Source organism: Schistocerca serialis, unplaced genomic scaffold (genome assembly GCF_023864345.2).
Source record: "Schistocerca serialis cubense isolate TAMUIC-IGC-003099 unplaced genomic scaffold, iqSchSeri2.2 HiC_scaffold_1362, whole genome shotgun sequence".
NCBI lineage: Eukaryota > Metazoa > Arthropoda > Insecta > Orthoptera > Acrididae > Schistocerca > Schistocerca serialis.
Window position 1 is genome coordinate 43,109,414 of NW_026047583.1, and position 11,838 is coordinate 43,121,251.

Below are 11,838 nucleotides of genomic sequence, written 5' to 3' on the forward strand. Positions count from 1 at the left end.
TCAATAAGATCGTCAGAGGGTACAGTAAACCTGACGTGAAGCATCGGAATCTATAACTAGTGTCACAGGAATGGTTCAAAACATAGACAGTAAGAAGAGTCAGTTTTCTAGTACTTAAGCAGGCATTGTGCCTTTTGTAGCTAATTCCGATGCAATTTCTGTGTTTCATCTCCAATATAAGGTCAGAGGGATACAGTAAACCTGAAGTGAAGCATCGGAATCTATAACTAGTGTCACAGGAATGGTTCCAAACATAGACAGTAAGAAGAGTCAGTTTTCTTGTACTTAAGTCGGCATTTTGCCTTTTGTATATAATTCCGATGCAATTTCTGTGTTTCATCGTCAATAAGAAGGTCAGAGGGATACAGTAAACCTGAAGTGAAGCATCGGAATCTATAACTCGTGTCACAGGAATGGTTCAAATCTTAGACACCAAGAAGAGTCAGTTTTCTTGTACTTATGTCGGCATTGTGCTTTTTGTATTTAATTCCGATGCAATTTCTGTGTTTCATCGTCAATAAGAAGGTCAGAGGGATACAGTAAACCTGAAGTGAAGCATCGAAATCTATAAGTAGTGTCACAGGAATGGTTCAAACATAGACAGTAAGAAGAGTCAGATTTCTTGTACTTATGTCGACATTGTGCCTTTTGTATTTGATTCCGTTGCAATTTCTGTGTTTCATAGTGAATACGAAGGTCAGACAGATACAGTAAACCTGAGGTGATGCATCGGAATCTATAACTAGCGTCACAGGAGTGGTTCAAAACATAGACAGTAAGAAGAGTCAATTTTCGTGTACTTAAGTCGGCATTGTGCCTTTTCTATTTAATTCCGATGCAATTTCTGCGTTTCATCGTCAATAAAAAGGTCAGAGGGATACGGTAAACCCGAAGTGAAGCATCGGAATCTATAACTAGTGTCACAGGAATGGTTCAAAACATAGACAGTAACAAGAGTCAGTTTTCTTGTACTTAAGTCGGAATTGTGCCCTTTGTATTTAATTCCGTTGAAATTTCTGTGTTTCAACGTCAATAAGAAGGTCAGAGGGATACAGAAAGCCTGAAGTGAAGCATCGGAATTTATAACTATGTCACATGAATGGTTCAAAACATAGACTGTAAGAAGAGTCAGTTTTCTTGTACTTAAGTCTGCATTGTGCTTTTTGTATTTAATTCCGATGCAATCTCTTTGTTTCCTCGTCAATAAGAAGGACAGAGAGATACAGTAAACCTGAAGTGAAGCATCGGAATCTATAACTAGTTTCACAGGAATGGTTAAAACATAGACAGTAAGAAGAGTCAGTTTTTCCTTGTACTTAAGTCGGCATTGTGCCCTTTGTATTTAATTCCGAAGCAATTTCTGTGATTCATCGTCAATAAGAAGGTCAGAGGGATACAGTAAACCGGAAGTGAAGCATCGGAATCTATAATTAGTGTCACAGGAATGGTTTAAATCACAGACAGTAAGAAGAGACAGTCTTCTTGTACTTGAGTCGGCATTGTGCCTTTTGTATTTAATTCAGATGCAATTTCTGTGTTTCATCGTCAATAAGAAGGTCAGCGGGATACAGTACACCTGAAGTGAAGAATCGGAATCTATAACTAGTGTCACAATAATGGTTCAAAGCATAGACAGTAAGAAGAGTCAGTCTTCTTGTACTAAAGTTGGCATTGAGCCTTTTGTATTTAATTCCGATGCAATTTCTGTGTTTCATCGTCAATAAGAAGGTCAGAGGGATACAGTAAGCTTGAAGTGAAGCATCGGAATATATAACTAGTGTCACAGGAATGGTTCAAAACATAGACAGTAAGAAGAATCAGTTTTCTTGTACTTAAGTGGGCATTGTGTCTTTTGTATTTAATTCCGATGAAATTTCTGTGTTTCATCGTCAACAAGAAAGTTAGGGGGATACAGTAAACCTGAAGTGAAGCATCGGAATCTATAACTAGTGTCACAGGAATGGTTCCAAACATAGAAAGTAAGAAGAGTCAGTTTTCTTGTACATAAGTGGCATTGTGCCTTTTGTATTTAATTCCGATGCAATTTCTGTGTTTCGTCGTCAATAATAAGGTCCAAGGGATACAGTAAACCTGAAGTGAAGCATCGGAATCTAAAACCGGTGTCACAGGAAAGGTTCACAACATAGACAGTAAGAAGAGCCAGTCTTCTTGTATTTCTGTCTGCATTGTGCCTTTAGTATTTAATTCCGATGCAATTTCTGTGTTTCATCGTCAATAAGAAGGTCAGCGGGATACAGTACACCTGAAGTGAAGTATCGGAATCTATAACTAGTGTCACAATAATGGTTCAAAGCATAGACAGTAAGAAGAGTCAGTCTTCTTGTACTAAAGTCGGCATTGAGCCTTTTGGATTTAATTCCGATGCAATTTCTGTGTTTCATCGTCAATAAGAAGGTCAGAGGGATACAGTAAGCTTGAAGTGAACCATCGTAATATATAACTAGTGTCACAGGAATGGTTCCAAACATAGACAGTAAGAAGAGTCAGTTTTCTTGTTCTTATGTGGGCATTGTGTCTTTTGTATTTAATTCCGATGAAATTTCTGTGTTTCATCGTCAACAAGAAGGTCAGAGGGATACAGTAAACCTGAAGTGAAGCATCGGAATCTATAACTAGTGTCACGGGAATGGTTCAAAACATAGACAGTAAGAAGAGTCAGTTTTCTTGTACTTAAGACGGCATTGTGCATTTTGTATTTAATTCCGATGCAATATCTGTGTTTCATCGTCAATAAGAAGGTCAGAGGGATACAATAAACCTGATGTGAAGCATCGCAATCTATAACTAGTGGCACAGTAATTGTTCAAAACATAGACAGTAAGAAGAGTCAGTTATCTTGTACTTAAGTGGCATTGTGCCTTTTGTATTTAATTCCGATGCAATTTCTGTGTTTCATCGTCAATAAGAAGGTCAGAGGGACACAGTACAACTAAAGTGAAGCATCAGAATCTATAACTAGTGTCACAGGAATGGTTCAAAACATAGACAGTAAGAAGAGCCAGCTTTCTTGTACTTAAGTAGGCATTGTCCCTTTTGTATATAATTACGAAGCAATTTCTGTGTTTCATCGTCAATAAAAAGGTCAGACTGATACATTAAACGTGAAGTGAAGCATCGGAATCTATAACTAGTGTCACAGGAATGGTTCAAAACATGGACAGTAAGAAGAGTCAGTTTTCTTATACTGAAGTCGGCATTGTACCTTTTGTATTTAATTCCGATGCAATTACTGTGTTTCACCGCCAATAAGGAGTTCAGAGGGAGGCAGCGAACCTGAAGTCGAGCATCCGAATCCATAACTAGTGTGACAGGAATGCTTCAAAACATAGACAGTACTAATAGCCAGACTTCTTGTAATTGAGTCGGCATTGTGCCTTTTGTATTTAATTCCGATGCAATTTCTGTGTTTCATCTAAAATAAGGAGGTCAGAGGGATACAGTAAACCTGAAGTGAAGCATCGGAATCTATAACTAGTGTCACAGGAATGATTCAAAACATGGACAGTAAGAAGAGCCAGTCTTCTTGTACTTGAGTCGGAATTGTGCCTTTTGTATTTAATTCCGATGCAATTTCTGTGTTTTATCGTAAATAAGGTCAGAGGGCTACAGTAAAGCTGAAGTGAAGCATCGGAATCTATAACTAGCGTCACAGGAATGGTTCAAAACATGGACAGTAAGAAGTTACAGTTTTCTTGTACTTAAGTCGGCATTGTGCCTTTTGAATTTAATTCCGATGCAAATTCTGTGTTTCGTCGTCAATAAGAAGGTCCAAGGGATTCATTAAACCTGAAGTGAAGCATCGGAATCTATAACTAGTTTCACATGAATGGTTCAAATCATAGACAGTAAGAAGAGTCAGTTTTTTTGTACTTATGTTGGCATTGTCCCATTTATATTTAATTCCGATTCAATTTCTGTGTTTCATCGTCAATAAGATCGTCAGAGGGTACAGTAAACCTGACGTGAAGCATCGGAATCTATAACTAGTGTCACAGGAATGGTTCATAACATAGACAGTAAGAAGAGTCAGTTTTCTTGTACGAAAGTAGGCATTGTGCATTTTGTATCTAATTCCGATGCAATTTCTGTGTTTCATCGTCAATATAAGGTCAGAGGGATACAGTAAAACTGAAGTGAAGCATCGGAATCTATAACTAGTGTCACAGGAATGGTTCCAAACATAGACAGTAAGAAGAGTCAGTTTTCTTGTACTTAAGTCGGCATTGTGCCTTTTGTATATAATTCCGATGCAATTTCTGTGTTTCATCGTCAATAAGAAGGTCAGAGGGATACAGTAAACCTGAAGTGAAGCATCGGAATCTATAACCAGTGTCACAGGAATGGTTCAAAACTTAGACACCAAGAAGAGTCCGTTTTCTTGTACTTATGTCGGCATTGTGCTTTTTGTATTTAATTCCGATGCAGTTTCTGTGTTTCATCGTCAATAAGAAGGTCAGAGGGATACAGTAAACCTGAAGTGAAGCATCGAAATCTATAACTAGTGTCACAGGAATGGTTCAAACATAGACAGTAAGAAGAGTCAGATTTCTTGTACTTATGTCGACATTGTGCCTTTAGTATTTGATTCCGTTGCAATTTCTGTGTTTCATCGTCAATAAAAAGGTCAGAGGGATACAGAAAACTTGAAGTGAAGCATCGGAATTTATAACTATTTCACATGCATGGTTCAAAACATAGACAGTAAGAAGAGTCAGTTTTCTTGTACTTAAGTCTGCATTGTGCCATTTGTATTTAATTCCGATGCAATCTCTGTGTTTCCTCGTCAATAAGAAGGACAGAGGGATACAGTAAACCTGAAGTGAAGCATCGGAATCTATAACTAGTTTGACAGGAATGGTTAAAACGTAGACAGTAAGAAGAGTCAGTTTTTCCTTGTACTTAAGTCGGCATTGTGCCTTTTGTATTTAATTCCGAAGCAATTTCTGTGATTCATCGTCAATAAGAAGGTCAGAGGAATACAGTAAACCGGAAGTGAAGCATCGGAATCTATAACTAGTGTCACAGGAATGGTTCAAAACATAGACAGTAAGAAGAGTCAGTTTTCTTGTACTTAAGTGGGCATTGTGTCTTTTATATTTAATTCCGATGAAATTTCTGCGTTTCATCGTCAATAAGAAGGTCAGAGGGATACAGAAAACCTGAGGTGAAGCATCGGAATCTATAACTAGTGTCACAGGAATGGTTCAAAACACAGACAGTAAGAAGAGTAAGTTTCCTTGTACTTAAGACGGCATTGTGCCTTTTGTATTTAATTGCGAAGCAATTTTTGTGTTTCATCGTCAATAAGAAGGTCATAGGCATACAGTAAAACTGAATTGAAGCATCGGAATCTATAATTAGTGTCACAGGAATGGTTTAAATCATAGACAGTAAGAAGAGACAGTCTTCTTGTACTTGAGTTGGCATTGTGCCTTTTGTATTTAATTCAGATGCAATTTCTGTGTTTCATCGTCAATAAGAAGGTCAGCGGGATACAGTACACCTGAAGTGAAGAATCGGAATCTATAACTAGTGTCACAATAATGGTTCAAAGCATAGACAGTAAGAAGAGTCAGTCTTCTTGTACTAAAGTTGGCATTGAGCCTTTTGTATTTAATTCCGATGCAATTTCTGTGTTTCATCGTCAATAAGAAGGTCAGAGGGATACAGTAAGCCTTCAGTGAAGCATCGGAATATATAACTAGTCTCACAGGAATGGTTCAAAACATAGTCAGTAAGAAGAGTCAGTTTTCTTGTACTTAAGTGGGCATTGGGTCTTTTGTATTTAATTCCGATGAAATTTCTGTGTCTCATCGTCAACAAGAAGGTTAGAGGGATACAGTTAACCTGAAGTGAATCATCGGAATCTATAACTAGTGTCACAGGAATGGTTCCAAACATAGAAAGTAAGAAGAGTCAGTTTTCTTGTACATAAGTCGGCATTGTGCCTTTTGTATTTAATTCCGATGCAATTTCTGTGTTTCGTCAACAATAATAAGGTCCAAGGGATACAGTAAACCTGAAGTGAAGCATCGGAATCTAAAACCGGTGTCACAGGAAAGGTTCATAACATAGACAGTAAGAAGAGCTAGTCTTCTTGTATTTCTGTCGGCATTGTGCCTTTAGTATTTAATTCCGATGCAATTTCTGTGTTTTATCGTCAATAAGAAGGTCAGCGTTATACAGTACACCTGAAGTGAAGTATCGGAATCTATAACTAGTGTCACAATAATGGTTCAAAGCATAGACAGTAAGAAGAGTCAGTCTTCTTGTACTAAAGTCGGCATTAAGCCTTTTGGATTTAATTCCGATGCAATTTCTGTGTATCCTCGTCAATAAGAAGGTCAGACTGATACATTAAACGTGAAGTGAAGCATCGGAATCTATAACTAGTGTCACAGGAATGGTTCAAAACATAGACAGTAAGAAGAGTCAGTTTTCTTGTACTTATGTCGGCATTGTGCCTTTTGGATTTAATTCCGATGCAATTTCTGAGTTTCGTCGTCAATAAGGAGGTCCGAGTGATACAGTAAACCTAAAGTGAAGCATCGGAATCTACAACAAGTGTCACAGGAATGGTTCAAAACATAGACAGTAAGAAGAGTCAGTCTTCTTGTACTTAAGTCGGCATTGTGCCTTTTGTATTAATTTCCGATGCAATTTCTATGTTTCATCTTCAATAAGAAGGTCCGAGGGATACAGTAAACCTGAAGTGAAGCATCGGAAACTATAACTAGTGTCACAGGAGTGGTTCAATATATAGACAGTAAGAAGAGTCAGTTTTCTTGTACTTAAGTCGGCATTGTGCCTTTTGTATTTCATTCCGATGAAATTTATGTGTTTCATCGTCTATGAGAAGGTCAGAGGGATAAAGTAAACCTGAAGTGAAGCATCGGAATCTATAACTAGTGTCACAGGAATGGTTCAAAACTTAGACATCAAGAAGAGTCAGTTTTCTTGTACTTATGTCGGCATTGTGCTTTTTGTATTTAATTCCGATGCAATTTCTGTGTTTCATCGTCAATAAGAAGGTCAGAGGGATACAGTAAACCTGAAGTGAAGCATCGAAATCTATAACTAGTGTCACAGGAATGGTTCAAACATAGACAGTAAGAAGAGTCAGATTTCTTGTACTTATGTCGACATTGTGCCTTTTGTATTTGATTCCGTTGCAATTTCTGTGTTTCATAGTGAATTCGAAGGTCAGACGGATACAGTAAACCTGAGGTGATGCATCGGAATCTATAACTAGTGTCACAGGAGTGGTTCAAAAACATACACAGTAAGAAGAGTCAATTTTCGTGTACTTAAGTTGGCATTGTGCCTTTTCTATTTAATTCCGATGCAATTTCTGCGTTTCATCGTCAATAAAAAGGTCAGAGGGATACGGTAAACCTGAAGTGAAGCATCGGAATCTATAACTAGTGTCACAGGAATGGTTCAAAACATAGAGAGTAACAAGAGTCAGTTTTCTTGTACTTAAGTCGGAATTGTGCCCTTTGTATTTAATTCCGTTGAAATTTCTGTGTTTCTTCGTCAATAAAAAGGTCAGAGGGATACAGAAAACCTGAAGTGAAGCATCGGAATTTATAACTACGTCACATGAATGGTTCAAAACATAGACAGTAAGAAGAGTCAGTTTTCTTGTACTTAAGTCTGCATTGTGCCATTTGTATTTAATTCCGATGCAATCTCTGTGTTTCCTCGTCAATAAGAAGGACAGAGGGATACAGTAAACCTGAAGTGAAGCATCGGAATCTATAACTAGTTTCACAGGAATGGTTAAAACATAGACAGTAAGAAGAGTCAGTTTTTCCTTGTACTTAAGTCGGCATTGTGCCTTTTGTATTTAATTCCGAAGCAATTTCTGTGATTCATCGTCAATAAGAAGGTCAGAGGGATACAGTAAACTGGAAGAGAAGCATCGGAATCTATAACTAGTGTCACAGGAATGGTTCAAAACATAGACAGTAAGAAGAGTCAGTTTTCTTGTACTTAAGTGGGCATTGTGTCTTTTATATTTAATTCCGATGAAATTTCTGCGTTTCATCGTCAATAAGAAGGTCAGAGGGATACAGAAAACCTGAGGTGAAGCATCGGAATCTGTAACTAGTGTCACAGGAATGGTTCAAAACACAGACAGTAAGAAGAGTAAGTTTTCTTGTACTTAAGACGGCATTGTGCCCTTTGTATTTAATTCCGAAGCCATTTTTGTGTTTCATCGTCAATAAGAAGGTCATAGGCATACAGTAAAACTGAATTGAAGCATCGGAATAAATAATTAGTGTCACAGGAATGGTTTAAATCATAGACAGTAAGAAGAGACAGTCTTCTTGTACTTGAGTTGGCATTGTGCCTTTTGTATTTAATTCAGATGCAATTTCTGTGTTTCATCGTCAATAAGAAGGTCAGCGGGATACAGTACTCCTGAAGTGAAGAATCGGAATCTATAACTAGTGTCACAATAATGGTTCAAAGCATAGACAGTAAGAAGAGTCAGTCTCCTTGTACTAAAGTCGGCATTGAGCCTTTTGGATTTAATTCCGATGCAATTTCTGTGTTTCATCGTCAATAAGAAGGTCAGACTGATACATTAAACGTGAAGTGCAGCATCGGAATCTATAACTAGTGTCACAGGAATGGTTCAAAACATAGACAGTAAGAAGAGTCAGTTTTCTTGTACTTATGTCGTCATTGTGCCTTTTGTATTTAATTCCGATGCAATTTCTGAGTTTCATCGTCAATAAGGAGGTCCGAGTGATACAGTAAACCTAAAGTGAAGCATCGGAATCTACAACTAGTGTCACAGGAATGGTTCAAAACATAGACAGTAAGAAGAGTCAATCTTCTTGTACTTAAGTCGGGATTGTGCCTTTTGTATTAATTTCCGATGCAATTTCTATGTTTCATCTTCAATAAGAAGGTCCGAGGGATACAGTAAACCTATAGTGAAGCATCGGAAACTATAACTAGTGTCACAGGAGTGGTTCAAAATATAGACAGTAAGAAGAGTCAGTTTTCTTGTACTTAAGTCGGCATTGTGCCTTTTGTATTTCATTCCGATGAAATTTATGTGTTTCATCGTCTATAAGAAGGTCAGAGGGATAAAGTAATACCTGAAATGAAGCATCAGAATCTATAACTAGTGTCACAGGAATGGTTCAAGACATAGACAGTAAGAAGAGTCAGTTTTCTTCTACTTAAGTCGGCATTGTGCCTTTTGTAATTAATTCCGATGCAATATCTGTGTTTCACCGCCAATAAGTAGTTCAGAGGGAGGCAGTGAACCTGAAGTCGAGCATTCGAATCCATAACTAGTGTCACAGGTATTTTTCAAAACATAGACAGTAAGAAGAGCCAGTCTTCTTGTACTTGAGTCGGCATTGAGCCTTTTGTATTTAATTCCGATGCATTTTCTGTGTTTCATCGTCAGTTTAAGGTCAGAGGGATACAGTAAACCTGAAGTCAAGCATCGGAATCTATAAGTAGTGTCACAGTAAGGGTAAAAACATAGGCAGTAAGAAGAGTCTCTTTTCTTGTTCTTATGTTGGCATTGTCCCTTTTGTATTTCATTCAGATGCAATTTCTGCGTTTCATCGTCAATAAGAGCGTCAGAGGGTACAGTAAACCTGACGTGAAGCATCGGAATCTATAACTAGTGTCACAGGAATGGTTCAAAACATAGACAGTAAGAAGTGTCAGTATTCTTGTACTTAAGTAGGCATTGTGCCATTTGTATATTATATTCCGATGCAATTTCAGTGTTTCATGGTCAATAAGAAGGTCCATGGGATACAGTAAACCTGTAGTGAAGCATCGGAATCTAAAACGGGTCTCACAGGAAAGGTTCAAAACGTAGACAGTATGAAGAGCCAGCCTTCTTGTACTTGAGTCGGCATTGTGCCTTTTGTATTTAATTCCGATGCAATTTCTGTGTTTCATCGTCAATAAGAAGGTCAGAGGGATACAGAAAACCTGAGGTGAAGCATCGGAATCTATAAGTAGTGTCACAGGAATGGTTCAAAACACAGACAGTAAGAAGAGTAAGTTTTCTTGTACTTAAGACGGCATTGTGCCTTTTGTATTTAATTCCGAAGCAATTTTTGTGTTTCATCGTCAATAAGAAGGTCATAGGCATACAGTAAAACTGAATTGAAGCATCGGAATCTATAATTAGTGTCACAGGAATGGTTTAAATCATAGACAGTAAGAAGAGACAGTCTTCTTGTACTTGAGTCGGCATTGTGCCTTTTGTATTTAATTCAGATGCAATTTCTGTGTTTCATCGTCAATAAGAAGGTCAGCGGGATACAGTACACCTTAAGTGAAGAATCGGAATCTATAACTAGTGTCACAATAATGGTTCAAAGCATAGACAGTAAGAAGAGTCAGTCTTCTTGTACTAAAGTTAGCATTGAGCCTTTTGTATTTAATTCCGATGCAATTTCTGTGTTTCATCGTCAATAAGAAGGTCAGAGGGATACAGTAAGCTTGAAGTGAAGCATCGGAATATATAACTAGTGTCACAGGAATGGTTCAAAACATAGACAGTAAGAAGAGTCAGTTTTCTTGTACTTAAGTGGGCATTGTGTCTTTTGTATTTAATTCCGATGAAATTTCTGTGTTTCATCGTCAACAAGAAGGTTAGAGGGATACAGTAAACCTGAAGTGAAGCATCGGAATCTATAACTAGTATCACAGGAATGGTTCAAAACATAGACAGTAAGAAGAGTCAGTTTTCATGTACTTAAGTGGGCATTGTGTCTTTTGTATTTAATTCCGATGAAATTTCTGTGTTTCATCGTCAACAAGAAGGTTAGAGGGATACAGTAAACCTGAAGTGAAGCATCGGAATCTATAATTAGTGTCACAGGAATGGTTCCAAACATAGAAAGGAAGAAGAGTCAGTTTTCTTGTACATAAGTCGGCATTGTGCCTTTTGTATTTAATTCCGATGCAATTTCTGTGTTTCGTCGTCAATAATAAGGTCCAAGGGATATAGTTAACCTGAAGTGAAGCATCGGAATCTAAAACCGGTGTCACAGGAAAGGTTCATAACATAGACAGTAAGAAGAGTTAGTCTTCTTGTACTTAAGTCGGCATTGTGCCTTTTGTATTAATTTCCGATGCTATTTCTATGTTTCATCTTCAATAAGAAGGTCCGAGGGATACAGTAAACCTGAAGTGAAGCATCGGAAACTATAACTAGTGTCACAGGAGTGATTCAATATATAGACAGTAAGAAGAGTCAGTTTTCTTGTACTTAAGTCGGCATTGTGCCTTTTGTATTTCATTCCGATGAAATTTATGTGTTTCATCGTCTATAAGAAGGTCAGAGGGATAAAGTAAACCTGAAGTGAAGCATCGGAATCTATAACTAGTGTCACAGGAATGGTTCAAAACTTAGACACCAAGAAGAGTCAGTTTTCTTGTACTTATGTCGGCATTGTGCTTTTTGTATTTAATTCCGATGCAATTTCTGTGTTTCATCGTCAATAAGAAGGTCAGAGGGATACAGTAAACCTGAAGTGAAACATCGAAATCTATAACTAGTGTCACAGGAATGGTTCAAACATAGACAGTAAGAAGAGTCAGATCTCTTGTACTTATGTCGACATTGTGCCTTTTGTATTTGATTCCGTTGCAATTTCTGTGTTTCATAGTGAATACGAAGGTCAGACGGATACAGTAAACCTGAGGTGATGCATCGGAATCTATAACTAGTGTCACAGGAGTGGTTCAAAATCATAGACAGTAAGAAGAGTCAATTTTCGTGTACTTAAGTCGGCATTGTGCCTTTTCTATTTAATTCCGATG